This window comes from Ischnura elegans, chromosome 11 (genome assembly GCF_921293095.1).
Source record: "Ischnura elegans chromosome 11, ioIscEleg1.1, whole genome shotgun sequence".
Lineage (NCBI taxonomy): Eukaryota > Metazoa > Arthropoda > Insecta > Odonata > Coenagrionidae > Ischnura > Ischnura elegans.
Genome location: NC_060256.1, coordinates 47,659,870 through 47,679,697, shown reverse-complemented (window position 1 = coordinate 47,679,697; position 19,828 = coordinate 47,659,870). Strand labels below are relative to the sequence as shown.

Here is a 19,828-nt window from a genome sequence, read left to right as displayed (position 1 = left end):
GGTATCTTATACTTCCGATATAATCGTACCACTTATGTGAATAGTATTATGCTGTTTACACGTCTTGCGGAATGGAGGAGAATGGCAAAGATTTTCTTTCTTCACCAATTGAATAAAATTCCCATACTTTTAGGAGATTGTCCCCAGAATATAAATTTTTAAAAGGTAAAATTTAGCGATGTTAAGTCAATAAGAACTGGTGTTGATGCCAAAATAGATAACCATTTTTCTAGCATGTTTCGCAGCGTACAAGAAAAGGCGTGAATGTGAAAATTTCACACGCTCCCAACCTTGAATTTGAGAATTACACACGACTGTGGCTTAGTCCGGGGCGAGCTCTACCCTCACTATTCCAAATCAACCTCCGGGTTGAATCACTGTGTGATGTAGAGAAGCTAAAACTTGTAGCCAAAGTTTTTGAAACAATGATTGCCGAGAGATATTACTACATCATATTTGATAACAATTCAGGGATTCGCAGAAATAGGGAAACGCAACAAAGGGGTCAAAAATCACCCCATTCGATGGTTGCCTTCAGGTTGAATCACTGTGGGATGAATGCAATGCGAAATGCGATTTGTAGCCAAATTTTATGCAGCCAGCAATGATTTCCGGCAGAAATCATAACACTGTAATCGATGAAAGTTTACTGATACCTGGAAAAAGTTATGCACTAATAAGGAAATGCAACAAAGATACTTTGCACTTTTCCACATGAATATTTATTTAAAAAGGAGTTCAACATGTTTCCTGCACTACAGTACCATAGGGTCTAACACACAACATCAAGAATCAGGAATGAATTCTATGTTAGTCCTAATACTGCTGCAGTGCAGTGAAATATGCTCACTCCTTTTCAAATAAATATTTACGTGGAAAAATGTGTAGTTCCTTTAGTTCATATCCTAAAATGCATTTCCAATAAATATCTGCTTCCACCATTCATTTCAAGAAATCCAACAATCGGAATACACCTCTTTCGATGGTTGTGTTTTTGTTGACTAAAACTCACCATGTAGATATTTCGATTGTTGTGTCATTGTTGACTAAAACTCACCATGTAGATATTTCGATTGTTGTGTTATTGTTGACTAAAACTCACCATGTAGATATTTCGATTGTTGTGTTATTGTTGACTAAAACTCACCATGTAGATATTTCGATTGTTGTGTCATTGTTGACTAAAACTCACCATGTAGATATTTCGATTGTTGTGTTATTGTTGACTAAAACTCACCATGTAGATATTTCGATTGTTGTGTTATTGTTGACTAAAACTCACCATGTAGATATTTCGATTGCTGTGTTATTGTTGACTAAAACTCACCATGTAGATATTTCGATTGTTGTGTTACTGTTGACTAAGACTCACCATGTAGATGTACGGAGGAGATAAATAATTTCCCCTGCGGAATTCCCAGCACAGCTTACACCGTTCCTCTTTCCCCTCCCCCGACATTTCCCCTACTTACTCACTCCACTGCTCCGCTCCCACCCCACCCACTTAAGACCATGCGCGGGGAGGTGAGCTCAACAGTTGGCGATACTCCGCCGCGCCGCCATCTAGTGTCCGCGCGCCGTTCCTTGCAAGTGAAAGACTGAAAACAGTCTTTCTCGGCAACAGGTACTTCTTTTTTAAGCGCCGCACGGTAGGACTGTAAAAAACATCAACCTGCAGAGATTTAAAAACAATTGTGCTGGCCCGCAGTGTTCGCAACAAGTGCCATTAGGACGTCGCCACGAGGAGATATAACGCCGGGAAGGAAATTACGACAATCGAGGAGAGAGTCACCATAGAAACATTGTAAGTTGTTTACGTTCGCTTATCTTTTGTTTCCCGGAATGATCCAAGAACCACTGTGAGACAAGTTCATTCTGTGAAAACTATATTGACGTAGGGTGAAGATAGATACGCATGTTTGATTGTTTACATCGCCTGTCACTAAGGAGACAGAGAATTTTGTTGATCAAGCGAGGGCATAGTAACGAGTCACTCGATTTCATTGCTACAGCCTTCATTGAAAACACCAAGAGAAGTCCATTTTGTGGTGCTCATTCTGTACGCTTAAATTGAAATGTAATTCTGAGACACGTATAGTTTTTTATTCTTCCTTTCCACAACAAAAAATGGATTTGAAGAACTTATTTTCGTATAATATGCGGCAAAAATGGAAAAACCTTAGGAAACAGCCGCTCTCCTTGGATTGTGTTTACATTCTAGCGGCGAAAAATTATTAAAAGAATCCACAGGATGATGCTAACACAAATTTTGTTTTCCTTGCTAATTAACCATCAATTCCCCTAAATGTTACTTGTAAAGATGACTTGACATTCTTCATTGACGATGCTTACAAATGATGCAGCAATAAAATAATGCCTAGGTTCCTTTGAGAATGCTAAGAAAATGTGTCAAAAATGCAAACTTAGTATAATTTCCAATCCAATAGCGAATGGAAAAATGCTGGAAGTTTTGTATTTTTTTCTGTTACCACGTCATAAAACAGGACTTCTTTGAGTATCAAGCAATTGTTTTTACAGTTATTTTGCTGTGAGAACTTCTCCCAGCGGAACCCGGGTTGAATTCAGGGATGCAGAAAGCTTACTGACAACGATTGGGAAGACGTCTGGCAGGAAATTGTAGCCGGCATGTTCGTTCTGAAACTCAGGAGTATCGCTTAGAATGAAATAAAACAAACATATTCCATCATGAATGGAAGTTATATGCGAAGGAATGTATACACTTTGGGTGAAAACTGACGCCCTTGGATAGGTAGCTTGGGATTCGTGTGAAAATGATATTTTTATAAAATTAATGCGTGATTTTACTGCTGTACCAATCTAGTTTCAATGAAATTTTCTATCATCTCTATAATAAGTTTTTGAACAGTGCTGGGTCGTAGTTTTCCGTGGCGTTCTAAAGACGCCTGGTGAAATGACAGCGAGTAAACTATCAAGATATAAACATTTCGACATGAAGACACCTGGTAGAATCCCCGCGAAACTGTCGCAAACCTCTGACAACTGACGCGGCGAAAACCCGAAAATTGAGAGACCCACAAATTATTTTGAACAATTTAATTAATGCCAAAGGAATATCCGAATTTGAAATTAACGACTGGATAAAAATTATAATACTCGATGTTTTGGTGGTAGTGACAAGATGAACCACAAACATAATTTTAATCCCGTAACAATGAAAACCCGTTCATATACTCCTCAAATATAATCAAGACGCTCTACCGCATTAGGTATCCTCAGGCTACTTTCTAGAGCACAATGACAGTGAGTGTCTAAAATATATTTGTGTTACACAACAAAATTGTCAATTTTTGAAAAAGATACCAAGAAAGGGAGAAGATTCTAATCTATTCTCCAAGCGAGGAAGTGAGCGTTTATGCTCCGGACACTGCCAGCTGAGCGGATTCGTATTGTTGGGGTCGTAAATGAGCAGATTTGATTCGGTGGGCGATTGTTGAGCGTTTTTGTTGCGGAGGTATCGGCATGTTTGTTTGTTTACATCACCTCTATCTATGTAGACTGAAAATTTTGTTGATCCAGCGAAGGCATAGTAACGTGTCACTCAATTTCATTGCTACCCCCTTCACTGAAAAGCCAATGGAAGTCCATTATGTGACACTTATGCCAATGTGTAAATTGAAATGTAATTCTGTGACGGGGATCTCAAGACAACTCCGAGAAAGCTTACAATTAATTTTGTATTTATGATGCTAATAACAATTACAAGTACATATAAACATCACAATTTTCGAGCCTCACCTATACATGGTAAAATCTCACGTCGACCACTAAAATAATTATCTTCTTTGTTAGACAAAACGTATAATCGTCTAATAACAAAAACTAAGGGAAATTTAGAAAAACAGGACGGAAACGGGTCTTAAAAAACCAAAATAAATATAAAAAGTAGACATTTCGCATGGTCTCGACAAAAATTAAGGATAAATGGAACGTAGAGGAGTTGCAACTTTATAAAGAGTGCATCATTTAAACCCATAACGTTTCCACAATCGAATTTGTAATCGCTTTAACTAATATTACACTTTCATATCATGTCAAGTAAGCCCTATGAAGCCTAACATAATTCTCTAGAAGAAGAAATGGCATGGCTGCAATAGAAATATTAAGATAAAAATATGAACCTGACTTTTACCCAAACCGAGGGCCTTTGGTTTCTCAGATTAGGGAGTGGAGAAATCTATTTCACCGCATATATCTAAAAACTGGCATAATAACATCGGTATCTGAGTGGCATAGCCTTGTTGTAAGCCAGTGAGATTCATGGTTTGATCCCCGGAAAAGGCAATTTTTTCTCGAAAAATCCTTATTATTTGGGTGGTTAGAGATAAATACCAAGCTTTCAATTTTTAGGTATCAAACTCTTGCAATGCCGTTTGGCTCCCCAGCAACAATAGTTCATCAAGACTGTTTCCATGAATACAAAATATTTTGAACTCTACCTTGATTATCCGTCGTCATAGCAACACAGAAACACAACCAGGTAGCTGGGGAAAACTTTCTCAGGCCCCACTCACTCGTTTCACGACAAATATGCCGACAACTGGCCAACTAATGTTAAAATTGTACTCACAAAATCACTTGGATCTCATTTCCACTGCCTACGGCTTGACGTGCCAGTACCCCACTCATACATAATATTAAATAGACAATAATGTTAATATCCACAGGTAAAAGAGTGAAAGTGAATGATGATGCACCTACGATTCAGAACCATATTATGCAAACATTATTAGTCTCAAATTTGACGATTGTTGACGGATATTAGCTGCAATATACACAATGTTTTATTAGGAATCTGCAATAATTCAAGCGTTATTCGGAGAGCAATTTTAAGCATTATTTGTCAGTAAACATGGGGTCGCAACTTCTTAGTTACTGAGCTATGGCAACGCAAACATTATTTGGATGCACTTTGCAGTTACCATGAAAACGGTTTGTCTGTTTGGTTGAATTGTCTGAATTGTGCGATTATAGTTGCCTCAAACAATTAATCTTTGAGCTTAATTAAAATAAAGCTTTGAGCGAGTTCAACAAAACGATTGCGCATTCACACCCATTTTCAGATTAATTTTAACAACAGTTTTTAAAAACAATAATACAATGTAAAGGAAACATTCGATTGTAAATTTCCAAAAAAGAGGACACCAAAGTTTTGACATACCTTTTCATATGTTTATTAATTGTAACTAAGCTGATATAATTCATGATTAACTGTCAAATTCAAATAATTTAATACAAATATTTGTTTCTTTTGGAAACAAATATCATTTCTTTAAATAATCTTTAATTTAAATTCAGTATCTGCAATTTGCTATTTTACACACTGAAAATAATTTCCAAGATCAACACTATACTTTAAAATTCAAATTTGATTTTAAATATAGAGGTAAGGAAAAGAAAGGGGAAAAAAACTCATTTTATAGTTTTATCACTGTACCGGCACATATTCTGTTCTGAGGCAACTCAGCTTTCTTTGATGTTAATCTCTAGCTACATTCAATTAAGCGAAAAATTTGCCTTTAATTCGATTCATAAAAAAACAATAAAACTAGACTGACGTTACGTCATCAACACGAAAAAGTAGACGGAAAAGACAGAGGAAGCATTTAAATTTCTGGTTAAATATCCCAATAATCTGATGGCGTTTACTCCAAAGTAGTTTTGTTGCAATGTCCAAATCATGAACTGACTATATTTATAGCCCTCTACCGACCCAAACAGCTTAGATGACCTTCTCCTAACGAAAAGAGAGGTAAGAAGACAAGACCAGTTTGGCGAAAATTAAAAAAAAAAAAGAATCTAAGCCCAAGGCAATCGACAGAAGACCTGTTTCCCAGTTTTTCCAGCGTGATTTTGAGGAAAAAAATCGTTCACATAAAATAGTACAAAGATATCCAACGATGTTACCAACAGAAATAAAATTTCTCCAGATTCGAACTGCGGCAGATTTGAAAATGTTTGGCCGATTACATGCGTTTAATCCGACAACTTTCAGTGTCAAAAGATCCAGAACAAACTAACGCCATTTATTGAGAACATTTAGAACTATTTTTCTATAATAATAATTGACTCATTTATTGTTCAAGGAGTGAACTCCTTTGGAACATAGAAATAAATAAACGAAGTGGTCATATGCATTGCTACCAATAGACATATACAATGGTCGCGTTCAGGCGAGTATTGCGGTGAGTCACCGGTGCCTCACCGGTAAGCGGTGCGGGCTACTATCGGCTGAACGGGAAAATCAGCAACCGGTACCAATTCTGGCCACGTAACTTGTAGCAGACGGACATCCGAAAATGGGCGCCAACGATGTAGTGAGAGATTTGGCGCTATTTATCACCGTCGACGACGATTTCATGCCAAATATATTGAATAAGATGCAGCAGTTAGTTTCTGGGCTATCTTCAATCTGAATGGTCATCCCATTGTAAATATAAACACAAGTTATATTTTCACCAGAAGAAGTCATGGGCGCAGCCATATTGATTCTCAACATGATACCAATTCGCACCGGAGGTGAATTCCGGTGGAAACAATGGCTTCTGATCTGCAACATGTTGACTCACCGGTGACTAACCGGTGAGCGTTCAGGAGATAATTTCCACCGGTGCCGCAACTGTTGAGTCGCCTGAACGCGACCAATGTTATCATTTAACAGTGAACTGGAAAAGAACTTAATTTCTTTTTCTAACAGAAAAACGAACATTAAAAATACCAATAAACAAATAACACAACTTTTAAAAAGGAAATTTAGCTTAACAAATGAAAAAAGAACTAAATTGCTACTTCTCACACAACAATGGACATTAATCACATCAATGAGCAGATGAATGAATTAAATGATCAGTATTCATGGGTCGCCAGAAAGGAAGTGGGTGACAATCCTTTTCTTAAATATTTCCTGTGATGCACTGTCTTTTACCTGTTTCGGCAAATCGTTCCACAGCTTTGAGGCAACAACAGTAAATGACTTTTGAACTCTAGCTGTGCGGAACTATGGGGCATACAAAAAACAGGGGTCTTGTCTTGTAACAACATTAGTGTGTTTACAACTAGGGAGAAAAAGATCCTATAAATACATAAGGCTACCATATTTGAAGAGATTGAACATAAAACAAGCCATGTTATATTTTCTCCTTAATTTAAGATCAAACCAGGACAGCTTTTTAAAGTAAGGGGTGATGTGTTCATCTCACCGTAAATTGAAGATGAATCTCACATAGGAGTGCAACAGACGTTGCAGTTGTTACTTAATATTCAACTCCTCAGTTAAGTCATTGTACACAAGACTACAGTAGTCTAAGTGAGGGAGAATGAGTGAGGTAACTAGTTTTTTTTAGCTGAAGTGGCAGTAGATTTCTAAGGATTTTTAATTGATGCAGAATTGCATTTATTTTGTTGGATATCCTCATCGTGTGTTCTTTCCAGGAAATATTTATGGTTAATGTCAGCCCCAAATTTTTCACACCGTTACAGAACGGTATCCTTACTTCTACAGGGAAATTCAGAGGATTAATCAGAGAACGATGGAAAAAATTCAAATGTCTGATTATTGAATATCGTATTGTCATCAGAAGCAAACGAGTGTTTCAAGTCGATCTGGCAACTGGAAGAAGGTTAAAAATAGATTGCAAGATTCCATCGATGAAACAGAGAAACAGCAAGTTAAGAATTATTTTACAACAAAGAAATAAAGTTTTATCAAAAACTGAGTTTTTAAACCAATAAGTTTCCAATAAACTTTGGTGTAAATAAATTTGTTGCTATGATTTTACATCATTCTCCTTCCTTTTAATGATTGCAGCGCCGCTAGCATATTTAAGTGGCCATGTTTTGAACTAATACCCATATTTTACTTTAAATTCTGAATATATATCTAGATACAGTTCCAGTCATTATAAAAATACTAGAATATTGCATTTCCACCTGGTTCTGAGTTATCCTGAAATTTTCATCTTGATAGCTAGTCGGAAAAAGGGTTAAAATAGAGTTGCAAGATTTGACGCAGACAAGAGGACAAACAACAAGGCGAGTTTATAAAAACGTCGTAAAAAACATGTAAAAAATTATTAATAATAGGCGTTGATCTATTCGTGCGGCCATCAATCACAGAAATTAAAAATCAATAACGCCTCTAATTTTCACGAGCTACGAATGGCCCTACCTCTCGTAAAAGTCGATTCTTTGGCGTCGAAAGTGAATCTATCCATCTGTGTGAATCACCGAATGGGGATTCAATAGTACTCTCCAAGTGATTTCACCGCAGAAATCAGGTCAAGGACTCGTGAGCACAATTTCAGCTCCTAGGGCACTTTCAGAGATCAAACCACTGTCATTTGCACAAATTGGCACGGAGGGTGTGTAACAATCGTCGGGATTACCGCAATAAAGCCATCGCACGATTGGCTCCCCTCGCTAAGTATTGTTGCGTAATCGACAACAATTACGGGTTATTATACTCCATTTGGAGGTTTATCGAGGCCGGAGGCAGATAAATTTGATTTTCAAGCTTGTTAAGCCAAATAGTAAAGCTTCTCTGAGAGAACTATTGAGACGAGGCATATTGTCTTTTCAAAATTTATCACTCTTATTTTATATTTCCCATCCGATCTATCGTAGTATGTTGGCGTTCGTAATATCTTCGTCGGAAAATAAAATGCTCTAGAATTTACATAATAGATTTAATCTATTTTCAGTCTACGTTCTGACAGAGATTCCCATCCGAGTTGTTCTAAGGGGTAAGTAATATTGACAATATTGTCGTAACGACTTTTCACGTAACCAGAAGCTTTTCTCTGGACGCGTTCTGACTTTGTTTTTACGCCTATTTCACGAGGATCGCTATACGTACTTGGCAGCGTATTTCAAATGGGGTACAACGAGGGAGAAGCAGCTAATTTCTCTCTCTTTGTCTTCGCACTTTCCGAGAATTTTTATTGACATTTACCAATTTACGAATAGCTTGACATCTATGATCCACTAAATGTCAGCGCCGAAGGCGCGTATACAGAGATGCACCGATGAATCAAAACTCACCACAACCAGCCAGTTTACAAAAGGAAGTTTAAAAATTGGTCCATATGTACCGTTGGAAGTGTTATGTGTTGCTTGTGTGAAAAAGGAGACTTCAAACTAATAGATGAGAATCATCCGTTACTGGTACGGAAATTATTTACAATTTTCTTCTTGGCAGTTTAATTTTTTCTCCTTTTAATTATTTTGAATCCACAATAGAAAACTACTGCGAAACTTGCCATTATTAGATTCTTTTTTCTCCGATTAACAAGACAATGAAACATTTATTACCTTGATTAAACAAGGACAAATGCAAATAATAACCGTGATTAGAAAATGGACGAAAGACTCATAGACGTGTAAATTATTTAAGGCAGAGTAATTTGTGAATGAATAAAATGTCTGTAAAAGTTTTTGATTTTGCCCTTCAGTCTGGACATTATTGGGAGTGGATTACAAGTAGGTGAGACAGTAGAAATGATTTTTTTTCTGCGATAGAATTAAGGGAAGACAGGTGGGAATTGATTCCCAAGAACCACGAAAGCAGATCTTGGTTGTCAAAGGCGGAAGGCGATAAAGAGGAGGATTGGTCGGAAGGGAAGGAAAATTTGAGTTTGCGGCAGCGGCGAACTATCTCCTATAATACACTTTTCGATTTTTTTTTAATTTTCTGGGGGTAACAAAGACTTCTTGGGCGTACCGGGCCACCGCGGGACTTCCCTAGCAACAATTATGGCAGTAGGTGGAGCCTGCAATGTGTTTTTTAATTGGCTTTCGCAAATTAAGATGCAGGGAAAACTAATCATTTTCTCTTCCCAAAACATTTAAGATTGGTCCCTCAATAACAAAGACGCACATTTGAAAATGAATATGCATTACAAACTGTACGAGAAATAGATAATGCCGATCAATTAAAAAATGCAGCCCGGAAGGTAAAAGGAAAGCATAAATAAATTCATTAAACCAAAACATGAAAACAGAGATTATTGCACATTAGCGGAGGAAGTTCTCTCGTAGTAGCCACTAATAAAAGCTAAACATGCATCAATCAGTCGAGGAAATAATTACCTCTGATTTTTATGCATGCTTAAATCTTTATTTACGTAACATATATTGCTAAGCAAAAGTATAAAAGTATAAATGCAGCAAAAGAGAGGAGGCTAAGACAAAAACTCACCTGGGGAAGCATAAGCTTGAAGACGTGAAAGAGTTTTCTTACCTGGGAAGCAGAATTACCGACGATGGACGAAGCAAGAAAGAAATACACAGTAGAATAGCGCAGGTGAAGACGGCTTTCTACAAAAAGAAGACTCCTCTTACAGCTGACAATACAAGCACAGGATTAAGGAAACAATTCATCGGATGCTACATATGGAGTGTGATTCACTATGGAAGTGAGGCTTGGACGCTGAAAGCAGCACAGAAGTCAAGAGTGGAAGCATTCGAAATGTGGTGCAACCGAAGAATGATGAAGATAAAAAGAATCGACCGTGTAAGTAATGAGGAAGTGCTAAGTAGAGTGAGAGAAAAGAAAATTTTTCTAAAATTTTTAAGCAAAAGACGGGACAACTTAAATGGCCACATTCTGAGTCATGATGGCCTGATGAAAACAATCGTATAAAGACAGGTAGAAGGGCAAGGGACGGCCCCGAATGAGTTACATAGGACAGGTCATAAAGAATGTAAAAGAGAAGAAATACGTAGCTATGAAGAGATTAGCGGATAGGAGAGAGGAATGGAGAGATGCGTCAAACCAATCTTAGGATTGTTGACTAATGATGATGAAATAGATAAAGTGTAAAAATATTATCTGGACTCTCATCATTTGGCGAGCCGCAGGCACATTCAAAGCTTTTCCGGTAAACCATGTTCACCCCAAGCAGCTATTGATCAATACAAAAACTAATGGGCGCATAGGTCTGTGCTGTTAGAGTAGTGTGTTCCTTGTGTTAGCAGAAACTCAAAATTAACTATTTTAACATTAAACAGAACAATATTTTATGACACACAATGAAAGTAGTAAAAAAATATTTCCTTTTTTTTATAAATTTTGCAGTGCATTTATTTTGTCCATCATTTTTTTTTATTTTTTCAAGTAGCAATTTTTTATAATTTTGCACATATATATTTTTATTTTTTTCCATTACTTTAAGTTTTGCACATAATACTGCCCGTGAACACAAAAATAATACTCAAAAATTGTGCTGTTTGTGGTGAACATGGTTTACCGGTACAGCTTCAACGTGCCAAATGATGAGATTCTGAAATGGGGATTCCAGGGGCGGAAAACATTACACCTGCAGAAAATTATCAAGTATCAACTGAAGATTCTGAGTAACGAGGAGCCCACGTAAAATCGACCAGAGTGCTCAAATAATTGTGTCCATGTTTTGCGAGGATGAAGCATGCGTTATCTTAAAACCGAAAGTGGATCATGCAATACTTTAAATGTCCTTAAAAAATAGAGCACACCAGAGCTTCAATTCATCAGCAAATTCCTACACAAAGTCCACATTAAGTGGGTCGAAACAGTAGCGACATAATCTCAACTCCGCCATTGTTTCGCTAGTAGCTAACAGAGAAGAGCTGTCGGAGGCACTTGTACAAAGAGGATTAAATAACCGATTGCTCATTGTTCGGGAAATAAGGCTTAAGCTGACTTATCAGGTCAAACACTGCCAAGAATCGCTATTAGTTACAAACATTAAATGCGATAAACGAACGCTTTAAGTAGATAGATCCACGACTACATAATTCATAACAAATACATTTCTCGCATTGAAAGCATCACGGAATTACGGTATGTACAGTGTGGATAGTTCAATCCTAATAGTATTAAGCTAGTATTTATTGCAGCCACCATTAGACCACCAGCCATCTCGTCAGGTACACATCTAATGAAATTTGACTTCATTTGAGGCAGAGGGGGATTATTTCCATCATTTCAGTATCATTCTGTGGTAGACTGAATTAAAGCAGTGGTATAAGTAGAAGTGTCCATAACACTATCCATGAAACCTTGTAGACTAAATTGTAAATTTTTCATCTTTTATTATTGATATGCGCTACAATTTGCTCTAATATAGCTCAAGACACTTGAAAAAATATTTAAATTTCTCCAGTTTCTCGCCACATTAATCTTTCCTCTTTTTCCCAATTCTCTTCGAACTTCTTCGGTTCAACACGCCAACTTCCATTTGGGCTACCATTAACACGAAGATAATACCTGTATGGTTTTTTCTCTTGTTTTTATTTATTTCATCCAATGGGACTGCATACAGGAGACCCAATTCAATCCCATAGAAGGCTGTTTTCTGTTGTCACTTCGGTCGCATTTTGAATCGGTTTTCAAAAATGTCCGCGGCGCGGTGATGAGTGCAATGCGATCCAATTTTTTCCAATATTTTGCGGTATGAAGTTTGTAATTGCGAGGAATAGCATTGAAAAGGAATTCATTTGATAGATCACACCATCATAGGTATAAATTTCGGTAAATTTCCCTACGTACACCTTATTTCCCCATGAAACTCGGATCAATTTGTCCGTCAGCGACGCGAGTGGCGACTTTTGTAAACCCATTTAAATGCGCGGTGGGTGACATCACAAAGCTTCCTCTTTGCCGCCTCCCGCCAATGACAACCAAGACTGGTTTCGTGGTTCTCGGGAATGAATTCCCACCTGTCTTCCCTTAATTCTATCGCAAAAAAGTCATTTCCATTGCCTGAGCTATTTGTAATCCACTCACAAAAATGTCCAGGCTGAAGGGCAAAATCAAAAACTTTTACAGACATTTTATTCATTCACACATTACTCTGCCTTATATAATTTACACGTCTATGTGTCTTTCGTCCTTCTTCTAATCATAGCTTATTGTTTGTATTTTTCCTTGTTTCCTCAAGGTAATAAATGTTTCATTGTCTTGTTAATCGAAAAAAAGGAAAACAAAAGTCTCACATAATGCCATGTTTCACAATAGTTTCCTATTGTGAATTCAAAGATATTTTTTTTTATTCTTATGCCAAAAATAAAATGTAAGTCATTTCCGTACCAAGTAACGGACCTTAACCTTCTTCTAATCACAGGTTATTATTTGCATTTGTCCTTGTTTCCTCAAGGTAAAAATTGTTTCGTTGTCTTGGTAATCGAAAAAAATGGAAAAAATATATTATAATAATGGCATGTTCCACAATAGCTATTTTCCATTGTTTATTGAAAAATAATAAAAAATAACATTAAAAAATGCCAAAAATAAAATATAAGTAATTACCGTACCAAGCAACGGATTATTCTCATCTATTAGTTTTATGTTTCCTTTTTCACACACACAAAACATAACACAGCCAACGGTGCACATGCGCCAATTTTTAAACTTCCTTTTGTAAACTGGCTGGTTGTGGTGAGTTTTGATTCACCGGTACATCTCTGTATACGCGCCTTTGGCGTGACATTTCGTGGACCAACACTTTTAGATCACTTTGTCCCTAAGCGACACGAGCGGCGACTTCTGTAACTCATTTAAATGCGCGGTGGGTGACAACACTATTTGGGGCCGATATGAGGATCCTCCATTGTAATATTCGTGATTTCATGTTGTACAGAGCAATTTCTCTTACTTTAAGTGCAATGTAATCGTTTGTATTTTGTATATTTATTTTTATTATTCCATTGTGTTTATCTTTTTTTCTTAACGTATTGCTGAAGTTGTTGATTGATGTCTTCCTTTAAGAAGGACGTACTCCATCTTGTTTATGATTAAGTATTATTAAAATTGATCAACTTGAATATCCTGTCGTCTTAATAACTAGCCCAAGAAAATCAACATTTCATCATAGTGTTTGTTGCAAAGTTATTTGCTACAACTAAATCTCTGACGAACTATTACCATTTTTTACACACAATTCGTCTAAAACATGACAATTTTCCATTTCAATTTCTACGGAGTAAGAAAAAAGGTGAGGTTAAAGCCATTCGATTCCAACTGCCACGTGCATTCTTCTTTAACCATGCCATCCACGTGTCAATATCTCAATTGCAAGACTGGGTTTCCAGGGGGTAAAAATCCTCTTGAACTCAATTGAAGGAGGTCATAATTTTCTATAATTTACGCGCGCATGAAAAAAGTCCATATAATTTCTTCAGCAGTTACCATTCCAACGGAAAAAATACAAACGTCAAGTCCCGCACATTTGAAATTTTTTTATGCTACATCCTTCCAAGATTACTGAATAAGCAGGGATGAAAATTTCGTTGAAAAAATCAGGTTATTATTTTCAATGAAAAATAGGACTTATATTGCGAGTGGTAATATTGATGAAAAATAATTTACACAAAAGTTATGTAAAAATGGTATCAGCGTATGTGGCCGATTAATATTCTAGGGAAAGGTGGAACTTGAATATTAATAGTCTCACGTTAGCTGTTGATATTCGTCTTTGCGTCGCGATGTAAAGAATGAATTTCGTGGAAATGCACGAAACAATTATGAAGAGGGTTCTAACCATCATGTTTTTAGAAGGCTTTTGCAAAAAAAACCGATTAGTGCGCCGTTCAATTACTAACGATTTTATAGAAAACTTGTGGCAGGGATTCATGGTCAGTCCATAACGGAAAAGCCCGTAAACGTATACCTGTTTATCATAAAATAATAGTGCGGTTATGAACATGGTTTAAAATGAAAATAGAAAAGCAGAAAATATCTTCGACGCAGAGCTAATAATTCGAATATCGCCGATCAGGAGATATACATCATGATAAACGCAATAATTTTGCAAGACGCATTCCATCGGCTGAGAATGACAAGATAACGTGTTTTATCTCTGAAGATTAAAAGAAATAAAAAATAATCTATTTTTTATCTTGCGGAAAACTTAATGCAAAGGATTTAATCAATTTGATAACGACACACAGATGTCAGAGCAGATAAAGTGTTCTAGGAAACAGATTGTACCCGCTGACAGTATCAGGAACAACAAAAATATTCTATACGGCCACAAACCAGGAAAAAGAGATAAATATCGTAGAGAGTTTATCACTTTCGTTATCTACCGTTGCATAATACTGTAGTGCGCATCATATTTTGTTTCGGCGCACGACGGTCAACAAAGTTAGGCAACCCCTAGCGGCAACTCTACCATCAAACCTCGATAAACATACCTTGTGGGATTGTTTACCAACAATAACAATCCATATCGATACCTCCACTGCACAAACGCTCAACAATCGCCCACAGAATCAAATCCGCTCATCTAGGAGCCCAACAATATGAATCCGTTCATTAGGCAGTAGCCAGAGCATAAACGCTCATCTCCGAAGCTTGGAGAATTGTTGGTGAGCGTTTATGCTCCGGCTACTGCCAGCTGAGCGCGTTCGTATTGTTGGGCTCCTAGCTGAGCGGATTTGATTCGGCGGGCGATTGTTGAGCGATTTGGCATATTGGAGTGGAATCTCATTCTCATTTCCTAGGCGACTTTATCCTGTAGACAAGGGCGGATATAGGGTGCGTAATTAAATGGGGTCATGACGCCCCTTAATTTTTTTCAAAAGTTTTTATCTTTACTTTTCATCTTTTTTCGAGCCTAAAGTTTTTATCTTTATTTTAACAATAGTTTTTGTATCTTCAAATGTCTAAAATTGTTGAATTTTACCAGTTTTTAAGAATAAAAATGAAATTTTAGACTCCAAAATGCTTTTTAAAAATGGGTATTTTACACAATTTTACACGGGAGAACACCCCTCTCTCCCGGGGGGGTTTTCCATGCTCAAAGGTCATGCGCCCGTCCAAATCTTATGCTCCCGAATCCGCCCCTGGCTGTAGATGGAATTTTTTTTTCGATTAGGACACCTAAGGCTGAAGAGTGATCTGAGTAAAGATAATGCATTAATTCTGTCCTAAAGAAGCATGTGAAAAATATATACTTCTTACTACCATCATTTTAATTAATTATACGTGAATTTTAACAATTTATTATGGAAAATGCCGTCGATCAAAGAGGTTGTACAGCGATGGCAAGTGAAACGAAACTAAAATGTTTCGTTTCGATCCGGAAAGAAACGAAAATACAAGAAATAGGTTTCGTTTCGCTACCGCACGACATTAAAATCACCAAGGAGTTTAGTTTCGACCCGGGACGAAACTTTACCCCCAAAGTTGAGTGGTGGGGGTTAGGAGGGAATAGTTTCGACCCATTACATTTGACATACACGTAGAAAGGTCAACACATTGAGCTTAAAAATCGAATTCTCAGTTTGCGTTCACCGTTCTCCTGTTAGTGGTAAAAATATTTGTGCCTCGTCCATGTAATGGAGGTAGGCCGAACCTCTACTCCATTCAACCGTACTTCGTTCTCGGCGTTGTCGAAACTAAACCGTTCGAAGGTGAAGCACGTGGTCCCTCCGGTGCGAAACGTCATCTCCGTTTCGTCTCAGACTTTTACTTTAGTTTCGACCCGAAGTAGTTTATACTTTGATTTCGATTCGACCCTGAGTTTAGATCCCTGTGTTTAAATCCATTTCTTTTCGTTTCTACATTTCGCTTCCGGGAACGAAACTATTGAAATTTTATTGGATTTGACTTTCGTTTAGTTTCTGTTGCCATCCCAACAACTCCGTTGCATAAATACAAATGCGATCATCTGGCAGCAGCCGGAGTATAAACGCTCACCTCTAATTCTCCAAGCTTCTGAGGAGAGCGCTTGTGCTCCGGCTACTGTCAGATGAGCGGATTCGTATTTTTGGGCTATAGGATGAGCGGATATGATTCGGGGGGCGATTGTTAAGCATTTGTGCAGTGGCCGTATCGATACTTATATAAATAAAATGCATCTATGCATCTAAATGTATAAAAGAAAGTCGTAAATCGTGATTCGTTTCATCCCCGGATAACAGAATAAACATAATAAAATAGTAAAAGTTTACAAAAAAATTAACCTTGATCTAATAGGTATTTTTAGGGTATTATTTTTGCAAATGGGAGCTGAGCGCATTCGTATTGTTGGGCTACTAGATGAGCGGATTTGATTCGGGGAGCGATTGTTTAGAGTTTGTTCAGTGGAGGTATCGATACGGAAGTTCACCATGGAAGAAATAATTCCACGTAAAATCCCGCCTCGCTACAGTACACACAGCTGTTAAACACTTGCATAATTATCGATTTAAATAATGTCGAAATCGAAATCTGAGCGTGGAGGGAAAGGAAGAGACCGAATACGATCGAAAAAAAAACTTGAACATCGAGTGATATAAGGCACCGAGGTCACTAGTGCGACCTTTTTCTCGTCAGAACTAATTCACCTTGAATCACAAGAAATCTTAGCGTTCATTTACTGATTCCATAGCGTCATTTTACTCTGCCTTTCACTTTGCGAGAAAAATTTCCGTCTTTCCATGAAGATTCTCCGAAGACAGATTTTTCCTCATTCACGTCAAATATGTTGCTTATCAACAGTTTTCTATCCAAGTAATAATAATAGTAATATTTATTAGCTTTGTATACAATGCTTCAAAGAGAACCTATGTAGCAATGGTAGCGAAATTAAGGTAATTAAAATTCCATTGAGCAAACAAGACATTTAAGCAATTGCGATAAAAGTAAAGCATTGAAAATGAAATATAAACATAACAATTTTATAATTCTAATCATAAAAAAGAAAAAAAGAATTCTATAAAAAGTGTCGTAAAAATTAAATCTAGACGAATAATACAATAAAGAACAAAGTTACCTCATCCTCTTAGTATGAATATAACAAAAAACGGAAACTGAACTGATTTAATGAAGTAAAAAGGTTATTTTACTCATGTATTAATCCAAATTAATAATGAGAGACTTTTAATTAATAATAAAAGAGTAAAAAGGATCGTCGCAATTTCTTGTTGGCATAAAACGAGACAAAAAAAACTGTTCTAAGAAATCTTAAGATGAAAAATAGGTTTGTCTCGTAACTATGGGGAATCTGAATTGTTAAATTCCATAAAATCGTTTCAGCCTTCATTTTTTAGAAGTCCGATATATCCATGATAAAAACACAAATGGTTATTTCCACAGTTTAATTCAAAACTCAACTACCGACCATGGTATCAACATGTTATGTTTACCTTAAAACTTATATAATATGTTGAAAACATGGTCGGTAGTTGAGTTTTGGTTGTAAGTGTGGAAATTACCATTTGTATTTTTATCATGAATTACGTTCCACAAAGCGTATTATCTTGAGGATACGTAGGCGTTAGCCTACGAAAGGCGCCAAGTGGACCAGCGGGATAACGTCCCATTCGACGGACGGAGCTTGAGGTGCCCTCCGCAAAATATCCATGCAGGAGTCGGGCATTATGTGAAAAATCTCCGAAACCGCCGAAATTTGAACCCGGACCCACTGGGAGGGAAGCCAACTCTCTAGCCACCAAAACAAACCAATCCCCAGGCATAAACTAGGGTCAAATTAGGAGATGAATTATTCATGGCGCGGTATATGCAGGAGGCGACCAGGCGATCAGGGAGTCTCTGAAAATATCTCACAGATTTCTGCAGGATTTGAACCCAGGTCATCTGGGTGGGAAGCTAACAATTTAGCTTCCATACCAACCTGATACCCAATTATTTCATATTACATCAAGAAAGCAAATTCAATTATTTACCCTATCCTCGCTTTAAACCAAAGTATAGATATAAGTATTATAGCAAACTATAAAGGCCGTTTTACACGGGGCACGGAATTGCGCAGGTTAGAGCTGCATCAATTTCTAAAATGGCGTGGAATTGCGCGAATGCATGAACGAAATTAGAACAGGGGCTATTTTGCCGTCTCGCATCCACGCATTCTCGCATGTGTTCTAGCAATTCACCGCTTTACACGACGCATTTTTTATTGCGCCTTCACACGTACGACAGACTGCGCAATTCCGTGTACCGTGTAAAACGGCGTTAAAAGCCTTTACGATATGATGAGCACGGAATGCGTTAAGCAAGCGATTCACCATGAAATCGAGACAAAACAAAAGATCGATGCAGAGTCAATTGTGGGCATCAGATTACTCATTATGTAGAGCGATGTGTTTTCTTTTCATGTAGACCTAAACAGATACGAACGATAAAAGTATAAGCCGACATTCAATACGCGAAGGGTAGACGTAACTGATATTCTTTGTGGAGCTTGAGGATCAACCACAAGACTCACGCTAATCGCTAACCGATCTTGATAATTAAATTAAGAAGGATATTTGTCGCCAGTGGGCACGGTTTAAGTCCTTGTGTTAGTGTTGATTTCTAGTGTCAACTACACGTCTCCATCACAATTACCTGCACACTTCCCTTTTTCCCATATTAATCTTTGTTCGTATCTCTTTCACATCCTCTTCGCTAACAAAATGTCCGCCGACAAATTAACACAATGTAATCTATAAGGTAAATTTTAGTTGACACGCTCCAAAATTGGTAACCTATGAAAGCAAGAGGTCCTGCAACTGTGGACACAGAAATTCGAAAATCGTTAGAGTCGGATGCGCATAACTAAATAACGGAAAAGGAAACCCAAAAAACTAATTGCATCATTATTTTCCTAGTTCAATTCTACGTAGCTTACGGCAAAGATTTGCTCGTCTAATGTTACATATTTTACTACCCAAATGCGCAGTAGCAAAATAAAGTACAAAGGAAAGCTACGCGATTTTATCAAAAACTGCTACGGGAGTACAGAAAGCGGTACACGTATGTTGAGTGAGTAAGGCTGGGAGCCGCCAGAGGCTCGGAGGCTGCGCGCAAGCCCTAGATTGCTTGAGA

The 19,828-nt window shown here is 37.3% G+C and overlaps 1 protein-coding gene across 1 annotated transcript in view; it reads left to right on the top strand.

Annotated features, from left to right (window-relative positions):
- The first annotated feature begins 1,523 nt into the window (after window positions 1–1,523).
- The window catches only part of LOC124168018 (alpha-tocopherol transfer protein), a 90,739-nt gene continuing 72,434 nt past the window's right edge, over window positions 1,524–19,828 (top strand). Inside the window, exon 1 of the mRNA XM_046546099.1 lies at window positions 1,524–1,804. The gene's annotated coding sequence lies outside the window, so the exon portion shown is untranslated. The remainder of the gene's footprint in view (window positions 1,805–19,828) is intronic.